This window comes from Chiloscyllium plagiosum, chromosome 22 (genome assembly GCF_004010195.1).
Source record: "Chiloscyllium plagiosum isolate BGI_BamShark_2017 chromosome 22, ASM401019v2, whole genome shotgun sequence".
Classification (NCBI taxonomy): Eukaryota; Metazoa; Chordata; class Chondrichthyes; order Orectolobiformes; family Hemiscylliidae; genus Chiloscyllium; species Chiloscyllium plagiosum.
In genome coordinates, this window is record NC_057731.1 from 1,785,305 (window position 1) to 1,795,896 (window position 10,592).

Here is a 10,592-nt window from a genome sequence, read left to right on the forward strand (position 1 = left end):
TTAGGGCTTCCCCTATCTGCTCAGACTCCACGCACAAGTTCCCTCCGCTATCCCTGATCAGCCCTATCTTCTCCCTGATCATTCTTTTATTCCTCATGTATGAGTAAAATGCCTTTGGGTTCTCCCTAATCCTTCTTGCCAAGCCTTTTTTGTGCCCTCTCCTGGCTCTCCTCAGTCCATTTCTGAGCTCCTTTCTAGCAAGCCTGTAATCCTCTAAAGCTGTGCTAGATCCTTGCTTCTTCCATCTTACAGAAGTTACCTTCTTCTTTTTGACGAGAAGCTCCTCGGTTCTCGTCATCCAAGGTGCCTTAATCTTACCCCTTCTTATCTGTCTCAGAGGAACAAATTTGTGCATCACTCGCAACAATTGCTCCTTAAATAGTCTCAACATGTCTGCTGTGCCCCTTCTGTGGAACAATTGCTCCCAGTCTGTACTTCCCAACTCCTGTCATAAGTTCCTTTTCCCCAGTTAAATATCATTCCTCAGTAACTGCTCCTTTTACTCTCCAAGGCTATGCTAAACGTGAGGCAGTTGTGATCACTGTCACCAAAGTGTTCTTCCACCGCAAGATTTGACACATGTCCTGGCTTGTTGCCAAGCACCAAATCCAAAATGTCCTCTCTCATCGTCAGTCTGTCTACATACTGAGTAAGGAAACCCTCCTGAACACACCTGACAAAAATGACTCCAACCAAACCATCTGCACTTCAGAGGTTCCAGTCGATATTGGGAAAGCTGAACAACAGCCCTACTACTTCTGCATTTTTCCAGAATTTGCCCATCTGTGAGTTCTTCAATCTCTCCATACTATTAGGTAGTCTGTAGAAAACCCCCCAATGCTGTGGCTGTTCCTTTGCTGTTCCTAACTTCTACCCCTAATGACTCAGTAGAGAAACCTTCGTCAACAACCTTTGTTTCTGTAGCTGTGATACATTCTGATTAGCAATGCTACACCCCCTCCTCTTTTGCCACCCTCCATGTTCTTTTTAAACATACTAAACCTTGGAACATCAAGCAACCATTCCTGCCCCAGTGAAACCCACATCTCCGTTATGGCCACAACATCGTAGCCCCAAGTACTGATAAGTTTGTCACTCTTATTTCAGACACTCCTTGCATTAAAGCAGACACACTTTAACCGATCCCTTTGTTTCATCACGTGAGAAACCTTCCTGATGATTCAATACATCCTGTCACTGCCCCATCTACAACTGTCCCCCTCTCAGACATGTAGCTGATTCCCACCCCCCGTCAAACTAGCTTAAATCCTCCCGAATCACATGAGCAAATCACCCACCCAGGACATTTGTGCCCCTCCAGTTCAGGTGCAACCCGTCCTTCACGTACAGGTCTCACCTTCCCCAAAAGGTATCCCAATGGTCTAGGGTATCTGAAGCCCTCCCTCCTGCACCAGCCTCGCAGCCACGTGTGAAGCTGCACTCACTGCCTGTTCCTCATCTCACTATCTCGAGGCACTGGTAGCAAACCTGAGATCACTACTCTACTCGTCCTGCTCTTCAGCTTCCAACCTAACTCTGTAGTCACTTTTCAGATCCTGTGTACAATTGTGTACAATCTGTATACAATTTTGGTCCCCTTGAGGGATGTAGTTAGACTGGAGGTATTTAAGGGGAGATTCACCAGATTGATTCCAGAGGTGTGGACTTGTCTTATGACAAGATGGTTTAAGCCTACTCACGTTAGAAGAATGAGAGATCTAATTGAAATATACAAGATGCTAAAGGGATTTGACAACATAGATACATAAAGGATCAAAGTTTGAGAGAAGATTTGTAACTCGGGTGCTCGTTGTTGTGGTTCTGTTTGCCGAGCTGGGAATTTGTGTTGCAGACGTTTCGTCCCCTGTCTAGGTGACATCCTCAGTGCTTGTGAAGCTTCACAGGAGGCTCCCAAGCACTGAGGATGTCACCTAGACAAGGGAGGAAATGTCTGTAACACAAATTCCCAGCTCGGCAAACAGAACCACAACATATATAAAGGATGTTTCCACATGGGCAATCTAGAGCAAGGAGCCATAATTTTAAGATAAGGAGCAGCAGATTTAAAAGTGTAGCAGAAAATTACAGCTCCCTAAGGGTCATGAATCTGAAATTCACTACCCCAGAGTGGATTCTGGGACATTAAGTTTAAGGGGGAGGGAGAGATTTTATTATTACTGGGTTGGAGGGTTTTGGACAGCATGCAGAAAAATGGTGAGGCCAAAATGGGATCAGTCATCAAATGACAGGACAGGCTCAGGGGGCTGAATTGCCTATTCCTACTTCCTGATTCTGATACCACTGAGTAATAGACAGAGGCACCAGAGCAGAATGGAATCATAGACGCAGCCTTGCTCAGAGAAAGCAGCACTGCTTCACAAACATTGATACACACTTACTAGTTTAAAAACACTGATTTAAGAAATTTTGGTGAATGCCTGCAGTGTATCTTGATGTACACACTGCTGCTAAGTGTCAGTGGAGGGAGTGAATGCAGTGCCAATCAAGTGGGCTGTTTTGCCCTGGATGGTGTCAAACACGTGTTGTTGAAACTGCACTCATCCAGGCAAGTGATCACCATTTGACATGTGCCTTGATAGTCAACAGGTCAGTGCTGAGCTTCTCACTATAATATTCCTAGTCTCTAATCTGCATTTGTAACCATTATATTTGTATGTCTAGTCCAGTTCCCAGTGAATGATAACTCCCAGGATGTTGAGAGTGATGACAATGCCATTAAATGTCAAGGGGTAGAAGTTAGATTATCTTCATAAAGATGAAGATTGCTTGACTGTGTGGTACAAATGTTCCTTGTCACTTTTCAGCCCAAGCCTGGATATTGTCTAGGTCCTGCTGCATTTGAACATGGACTGTTTCATTATCAGATTCACAAACAATGCAATCATCAGTAAATAGACCCACTTCTGACTTTATGATGGAGAGATAGTAATTGATGAAGCAGCTGAAGACAGTTGGATCTAGGATATTACCAAGGAACACCTACAGAGATGTCCTGGAACTGAACTGAAATGACTGGTATCCAACAAATACAACCAATTTTGTGTGCTTATGACTCCAATCCCCAATGAACCTGTTCAATATGAAGAGTCACCCAGCTCAAATTTTCACTTTCGTCAAAGGGATGCTGCCAGACCTGCATAGCTTCACTAGTAACTTCTGCTTTTATTCCCCTCTAGTTTGAGGGATTATCCCTTTCCTGCAGTTTGGTCTAAAGATGCAGTCCCAATCCAAGCTTCTACATTTTTGGTTTTTGCTGAAACCAGATACAAGTTCCTCAGCACACTGTGTACTAATGTGCTGGCAGCAACCCCTGCTTAGGTCGGTCAGCTGTCGAGGATGATCATACAGATAAACATGATACCACCGCTGCTCCAAGCCCAGCTGGTGCTATACAGTTCTGCAGCATGTATCTGGAGAACCACAAACCAAGCTTGCATTGACTCAAATCAAAAACTGTCACCCCTTTTCCTCCACCTCTCGCAATAATTACTCCTTGACATTCACACTCCGCCAGCACTTTCGGTTTAAACCGATTCTCCGGGTTAATACGGACAATAATAACATTTTAAGTGTCCCCAAAAAAACTCACCGGGCGGTTGCTGGGCTCACACTTAGCACACGGCACTCTCCCCTGAACGTCGCCAACCAACGCGCCTGAAACCCGCGCTTATATAGAGCGCCGCGGAGCGAGACACGCCAAGCCCCGGGAAATGCCAGCGTACTCACACTACACTTCTCATTCACTTTGTCAATACTGGCATACATTTACTACACTAAATGCCCTGTGAAAATATGTTCACCTTGACGGTAAATCACAATCTGCTTTCTGTTTTGTTGTGCATTATGTATTCGACTCATGGTGATTCTGCATGTTCTGATCTTAATGTATGCTAACTTATTTGAAGGTTTGTCTGAAATACACGCAGACTAACCGCATCCATTGCATTACCCTGCTCATTCTTTTTGTAATTCTTTAAAAAATTTAGTAAGAGAGCAAAAAGGCAACCTTACTTAATAGAATTAACATTGATTAATTGAATACTGTAAAAATGTTTCACAGATATATTGAAACATTTAAAGTATATACAGTACATATACCTTAAAAACAATTATAAAATCAGTGTGGAGAGGCCGTTCGGCCCATCAAGTTGCACGGACCCTCCGAATCGCATCCCACCCAAATACAGTCCCCTTGTCTCCGTAACACCGCATTTACCATGGCTCATCTATGTAGCCTGCACATCCCTGTACATTGTGGACAATTTAGAATGGCAAATGCACCTCACCAGCACATCTTTGGACATGGAATTATCAATGGAAATTAATTTTTTTTCATTAAAATGACTACTCTCCATTGAGAACCCCAATCACATTTACCCGGTCTGGGCTAGTGTTTCCAAGATGTGGCAATCATAACCCGATGGCAGTCCACTCCTATTTTAGGTTAAGAAAGAACTCAACAGTTCTGGCAGGAGATTCCAATCAGGGATACTTTAAAAAATGCGGTGAACACTTTAAATCAGACAGGTCCGTCGTGCTAAAGGATAGTAGAGGCCAAGAAAACCACATCTCCTTTCTCGCAACAGTCAGTTGTGGCATTCTGTGATTTAAATGTCTGATGTGACAGACAACCACTTTGACACTTCCTGTGAAAGGGTAAACAAGTATTGTAAAACAAATGAGAGATTGCAGGAGGAGGGGTGTCAGAGGCTGAGGGCGATCTTATAGAGGTTTACAAAATTATGAGGGGCATGGATAGGATAAATAAGCAAAGTCTTTTCCCTGGGGTGGGGGGGCTAGAATGAGAGGGCATGGGTTTAGGGTGAGAGGGGTATGTTATAAAAGGGTAGTGGGTTTGGCAGCCTTGAAAGTGAATAAATCATAGAATCCCTACAATGTCGAAACAGGCCCTTCGGCTCAACACGTCCGCACCAACCCTCTGAAGAGTAACCTACCTAGACCCATTTCCCTATCCTATGATCCTATATTTATTCCTGACTAATGCTCTTTGGTATGCCTTCCTTTATTGGTCAGAGCATTGAGTACAGGAGTTGGGACATCATGTTGCAGCTGTGGTTAGGCACTGTTGGAATATTGCGTGTAATTCTGGTCTCCTTTCTAGATTAGATTAGATTATTTACAGTGTGGAACCAGGCCCTTTGGCCCAACAAGTCCATACCGACGCACAACCCACCCAGACCCATTCCCCTACATTTACCTAACACTATGGGCAATTTAGAATGGCCAATTCACCTAACCTGCACATTTTTGGACTGTGGGAGGAAACCGGAGCACCCGGAGGAAACCCACGCAGACACGGGGAGAATGTGCAAACTTCTCACAGTCTGTCACCTGAGGCAGGAATTGAACCCGGGTCTCTGGTGCTGTGAGGCAGCAGTGCTAACCACTGAGCCACCATGCCACCCATACTAGCGGAAAGATGTTGTGAAACTTGAAAGGGTTCAGAAAAGATTTACAAAGATGTTGCCAGGGTTGGAGGATTTGAGCTATAGGGAGAGGCTGAACAGGCTGGGGCTGTTTGACCTGGAGAGTCGGAGGCGGAACCTTATAGATGTTTACAAAATTATGAGGGGCATGGATAGGTTAAATAGACAAAGTCCTTTCCCTGGGGTCAGGGAGTCCAGAAGTAGAGGGCATAGGTTTAGGGCGAGAGGGAAAAGATATAAAAGAGACCTAAGGGGCAACTTTTTCACGCAGAGGGTGGTGCGTGTATGGAATGGGCTGCCAGAGGAAGTATGGAGGCTGGTACTATTGTAACATTTAAGAGGCATATGAATAGGAAGGGTTTGGAGGGATATGGGTTGGGTGCTGGGACTAGATTGGGTTGGGATATCTGGTCGGCATGGACCGAAGGGTCTGTTTCCATGCTGTACATCTCTATGACTCTAATTCACTTAACCTGCACATCTTTAGATTGTGGTAAGAAACCCATGCAGACACGGGGAGAATGTCTGTCTGTGTGAAGTTTGCACAGTCGTGCGAGGTTGGAATTGAACCAGAGCACCCCGTGTTGTGAGGCTGTAGTGCTAACCACTGAGCCACCATGCCACCCCTTCAAGCTCAGGATGAGATGCATCTCAGACTGTTACAGAAGGCAAGGGAGAATGTACTGGAGCTCTGGCAACAAATTTCAAATCCTTTCTGGCCACAGATAAAGACTGCTAAGGGATAGACAGGAAATTATAGGATGTGGGGCCATCAAGGTGGATAGAATGGTGCTTTTTCATTAGTAGAGGGTTCACTAAGCAGGCGCAAGGGATTTAAGCTATAAGATAGAACGCTAAAAGGAAAGCTGAGGAGAAATGTTTTCACTCAGAGGTTTATGGGAGTCTGGAACTCCCATTGCCTAAAAGATTGCCCTGTTCTGAAGAAGAGTCACTGGACTTGAAACATTAACTACTTTTTTTCTACAGATGCTGCCAGACCAAGTAAGTTTTTCCAAACATTCTGTTTTTGCCTAAAAACATGGGTTGAATCAGAAACTCTTGATAAATGGAAACAGTATTTACATATATACTTGCATCCCCACAGCCTGCAAACTATGGGCCAAAAGCTAGAAAATGGGATAAGTGTGGTCAGATCTCTGTTGGGTGGTGTAGACACAATGGCTGTGTTGTGAATGTCTGAGTTTATGAACCTATAAAGCTATTAATTATAGCCCCTCCTATCTCAGAGAATGCTGATTTTTCTCTCTGGTTGCTTAACTCAGTCAGTGATCACCATTCCTTTGGACACAAAGCTATTTTGGTCATCAGGCAGAAGTGGGTACTGCAGATGCTGTAGATTAGAGTCAAGATTAGAGTGGTGCTGGAAAAGCACAGCAGGTCAGGCAGCATCCAAGGAGCAGGAAAATCGATATTTCGGGCAAAAGCTCTTCATCAGGCTGGGAGCCTCAGAAATGGAGAGATAAATGGGAGGGGGTGGGGCTGGGGAGAAGGTAGCTGAGAGTGCAATAGGTGGATGAAGATGGGGGTAAAGGTGATAGAACATAGAACATTACAGCGCAGTACAGGTCCTTCGGCCCTCGATGTTGTGCTGACCTGTCATACCAATCTGAAGCCCATCTAACCTACACTATTCCATGTACGTCCATGTGCTTGTCCAATGACAACTTAAATGTACTTAAAGTTGGCGAATCTATTACCGTTGTAGGCAAAGCATTCCATACCCTTAGAACTCTCTGAGTAAAGAAACTACCTCTGACATCTGTCCTATTATCTATCACCCCTCAATTTAAAGCTATGCCCCCTCGTGCTCGCCGTCAACATTCTTGGAAAACGGCTCTCCCTGTCCACCCTATCTAACCCTCTGATTATCTTACATGTCTCTATTAAGTCAACCTTCTTCTCTCTAATGAAAACAGCCTCAAGTCCCTCAGCCTTTCCTCATAAGACAATGCCCTCCATACCAGGCAACATCCTAGTAAATCTCCTCTGCACCCTTTCCAAAGCATCCACATCCTTCTTATAATGCGGTGACCAGAACTGTACACAATACTCCAAGTGCAGCCGCACCAGAGTTTTGTACAGCTGTAGCATAACCTCATGGTTCCGGAACTTGATCCCTCTGTTAATAAAAGCTAAAACAACCCTGTCAACCAGGGTGACAATTTTCAAGGATTTATGTATCTGGACACCGAGATCTCTCTACACTACCAAGAATAGTACCATTAGTCCAGTACTTTGCATTCCGGTTACTCCGACCAAAGTGAATCACCTCACACTTGTCCGCATTAAACTCAATTTGCCACCTCTCAGCCCAGCTCTGCAGCTTATCTATATCTCTCTGTAACCTACTACATCCTTTGTCAGTATCCACAACTCCACCGACCTTAGTGTCGTCTGCAAATTTACTAACCCACCCTTCTACGCCCTCATCCAGGTCGTTTATAAAATTGACCAACAGCAATGGACCCAACACCGACCCTTGCGGTACACCACTGGTAACTGGACTCTAGGATGAACATTTCCCATCAAACACCACCCTCTGTCTTCTTTCAGCAAGCCAATTACTGATCCAAACTGCTATATCTCCCACAATCCCACTCCTCCACATTTTGTACAATAGCCTACTGTGGGGACGTTTATCGAACACCTTGCTGAAATCCATATACACCACATCAACCGGTTTACTCTCATCTACCTGTTTGGTCATCTTCTCAAAGAACTCTAAGGTTTGTGAGGCACGACCTACCCTTCACAAAACCATGCTGACTATCCCCAATCAAATTATTCTTTTCTAGATGATTATAAATCATATCTCTTATAACCTTTTCCAACACTTTACCAACAACTGAAGTGAGGCTCACCTGTCTATAATTACCAGGATTGTCTATACTCCTTCTTGAACAAGGGAACCACATTTGCTATCCTCCAGTCTTCTGGCACTATTCCTGTAGACAATGACGATTTAAAGATCAATGCCAAAGGCTCAGCAATTTCCTCCCTGGCTTCCCAGAGGATCCTAGGATAAATCCCATCCGGCCCAGGGGATTTATCCATTTTCACACTTTGCAGGATTTCTAATACCTCCTCCTTGTGAACCTCAATCACACCTAGTCTAGCCTGTATCTCAGTAATCTCCTCGACAACATTGTCATTTTCTAGAGTGAATACTGTTGAAAAGTATTCATTTAGTGCTTCCCCTATCTCCTTTGACTCCACACTCAACTTCCCACTACTATCCTTGATTGGCCCTAATCTTACTCTCGTCATTCTTTTATTCCTTAAATACCTATAGAAAGCCTTAGGGTTTACCCTGATCCTATCCGCCAACAACTTCTCATGTCTCCTCCTGCCTCTTCAGCTTTCTCTTTAGGTCTTTCCTGGCTACCTTGTAACCCTTAAGCGCCCTATCTGAGCCTTTACATCTCATCCTAACATAAGCTTGCTTCTCCCTCTTGACCAGAGATTCCACTTCCTTCATAAACCACGGCTTCCGCGCTGTACAGCTTCCTCCCTGCCTGACAGGTACATACTTATCGAGGACACACAGTAGCTTTTCCTTGAATAAGCTCCACATTTCTAATGTGCCTATCCCCTGCAGTTTTCTTCTCCATCCTATGCTTCCTAAATCTTGCCTAATCGCATCGTAATTGCCTTTCCCCCAGCTGTAACTCTTGCCCAGTGGTATACACTTATCCCTTTCTATCACTGAAGTAAACATAACAGAATTGTGGTCACTATCACCAAAGTGCTCACCTACTTCCAAGTCTAACACCTGGCTGGGCTCATTACCCAATACCAAATCTAATGTGTCCTTGCCTCTTGTTGGCCTGTCTACATACTGTGTCAGGAAGCCCTGACACACACTGGACAAAAACTGACCCATCTATAGTACTCATACTATAGTGTTCCCAGTCAATATTTGGAAAGTTGAAGTCCCCCATGACAACTACCCTGTCTCTCTCACTCCTATCGAGAATCATCTTTGCTACAGGTGAGGGCAGTTGAATGTTCTTTCTGCAGAATGTGGGAGGTAAGGGTCACCACTAGTGTCCCTCCAACTACATCTGCTGGACGTGCACCAACTCCAGCTCCTCGAAAACTGCGTTAGGGAACTGGAGCTGGAGCTGGATGAACTTCGGATCATTCAGGAGGCAGAGGAGTTACAGGGAGGTAGTCACTCCTAAGGTACTAGAAAAAGGCAAATGGGTTACAGTCAGGGGACGGAAAGGGATCCGGCTGGCAGTGCAGGGATCCGCTGTGGCCATTCACCACAACAATAAGTATATCATTTTGGATACTGTTGCGGAGATGACTTACCAGGGGAAAGCAATGGGGCACCGGGCTCTGGCACAGAGTCTGTCCCTGCTGCTCAGAAGGGAAAAGGGAAGAGGAGAAGAGCAGTAGTCATTGGGGACTCCATAGTTAGGGGACAGATAGGAGGTTCTGTGGGGACGAGAGAGACTCACGGTTGGTGTGTTGCCTCCCAGGTGCCAGGGTGCGTGATGTCACTGATCGTATTTTTGAGATCCTTAAGGGGGAGGAGTAGCAGCACCAAGTCATGGTGTGCCTATGTGGACCACGACTTGGGGCTGCTCCCCCTCCCCCTTAACGATCTCAAAAACACGATCAGAGACATCATGAACCCTGGCACCTGGGAGGCAACACACCAACCGTGAGTCTCTCTCGTCCCCACAGAACCTCCTATCTGTCCCCCTAACTATGGAGTCCCCAATGATTACTGGTCTGCTCCTCTTCCCTTTTCCCTTCTGAGCAGCAGGAACAAACTCTGTGCCAGAGCCCTGTACCACACTGCTTTCCCCTGGTAAGTCATCCTTTCCAACAGTATCCAAAACGGTATACTTATTGTTGTGGTGAATGGCCACAGGGGATCCCTGCACTGCCAGCCGGTTCCCTTTCTGTCCCCTGACTGTAACCCATTTGCCTTTTTCTTGTACCTGAGGAGTGACTACCTCCCTGTAACTCCTCTCAATAACCCCCTCTACCTCCCGAATGATCCGAAGTTCATCTAGCTCCAGCTCCCTAACGTGGTTTTCGAGGAGCTGGAGTTGGATGCACTTCCCGCAGATGTAGTCAGCAGGGACA

The 10,592-nt window shown here is 45.4% G+C and overlaps 1 protein-coding gene across 1 annotated transcript in view; it reads right to left on the reverse strand.

Annotated features, from left to right (window-relative positions):
• Positions 1-3,703, reverse strand: part of LOC122561014 (protein phosphatase 1K, mitochondrial-like) — a 17,140-nt gene extending 13,437 nt beyond the window's left edge. The window contains exon 1 of the mRNA XM_043712287.1: positions 3,611-3,703. The gene's annotated coding sequence lies outside the window, so the exon portion shown is untranslated. The remainder of the gene's footprint in view (positions 1-3,610) is intronic.
• Positions 3,704-10,592: the final 6,889 nt, after the last annotated feature.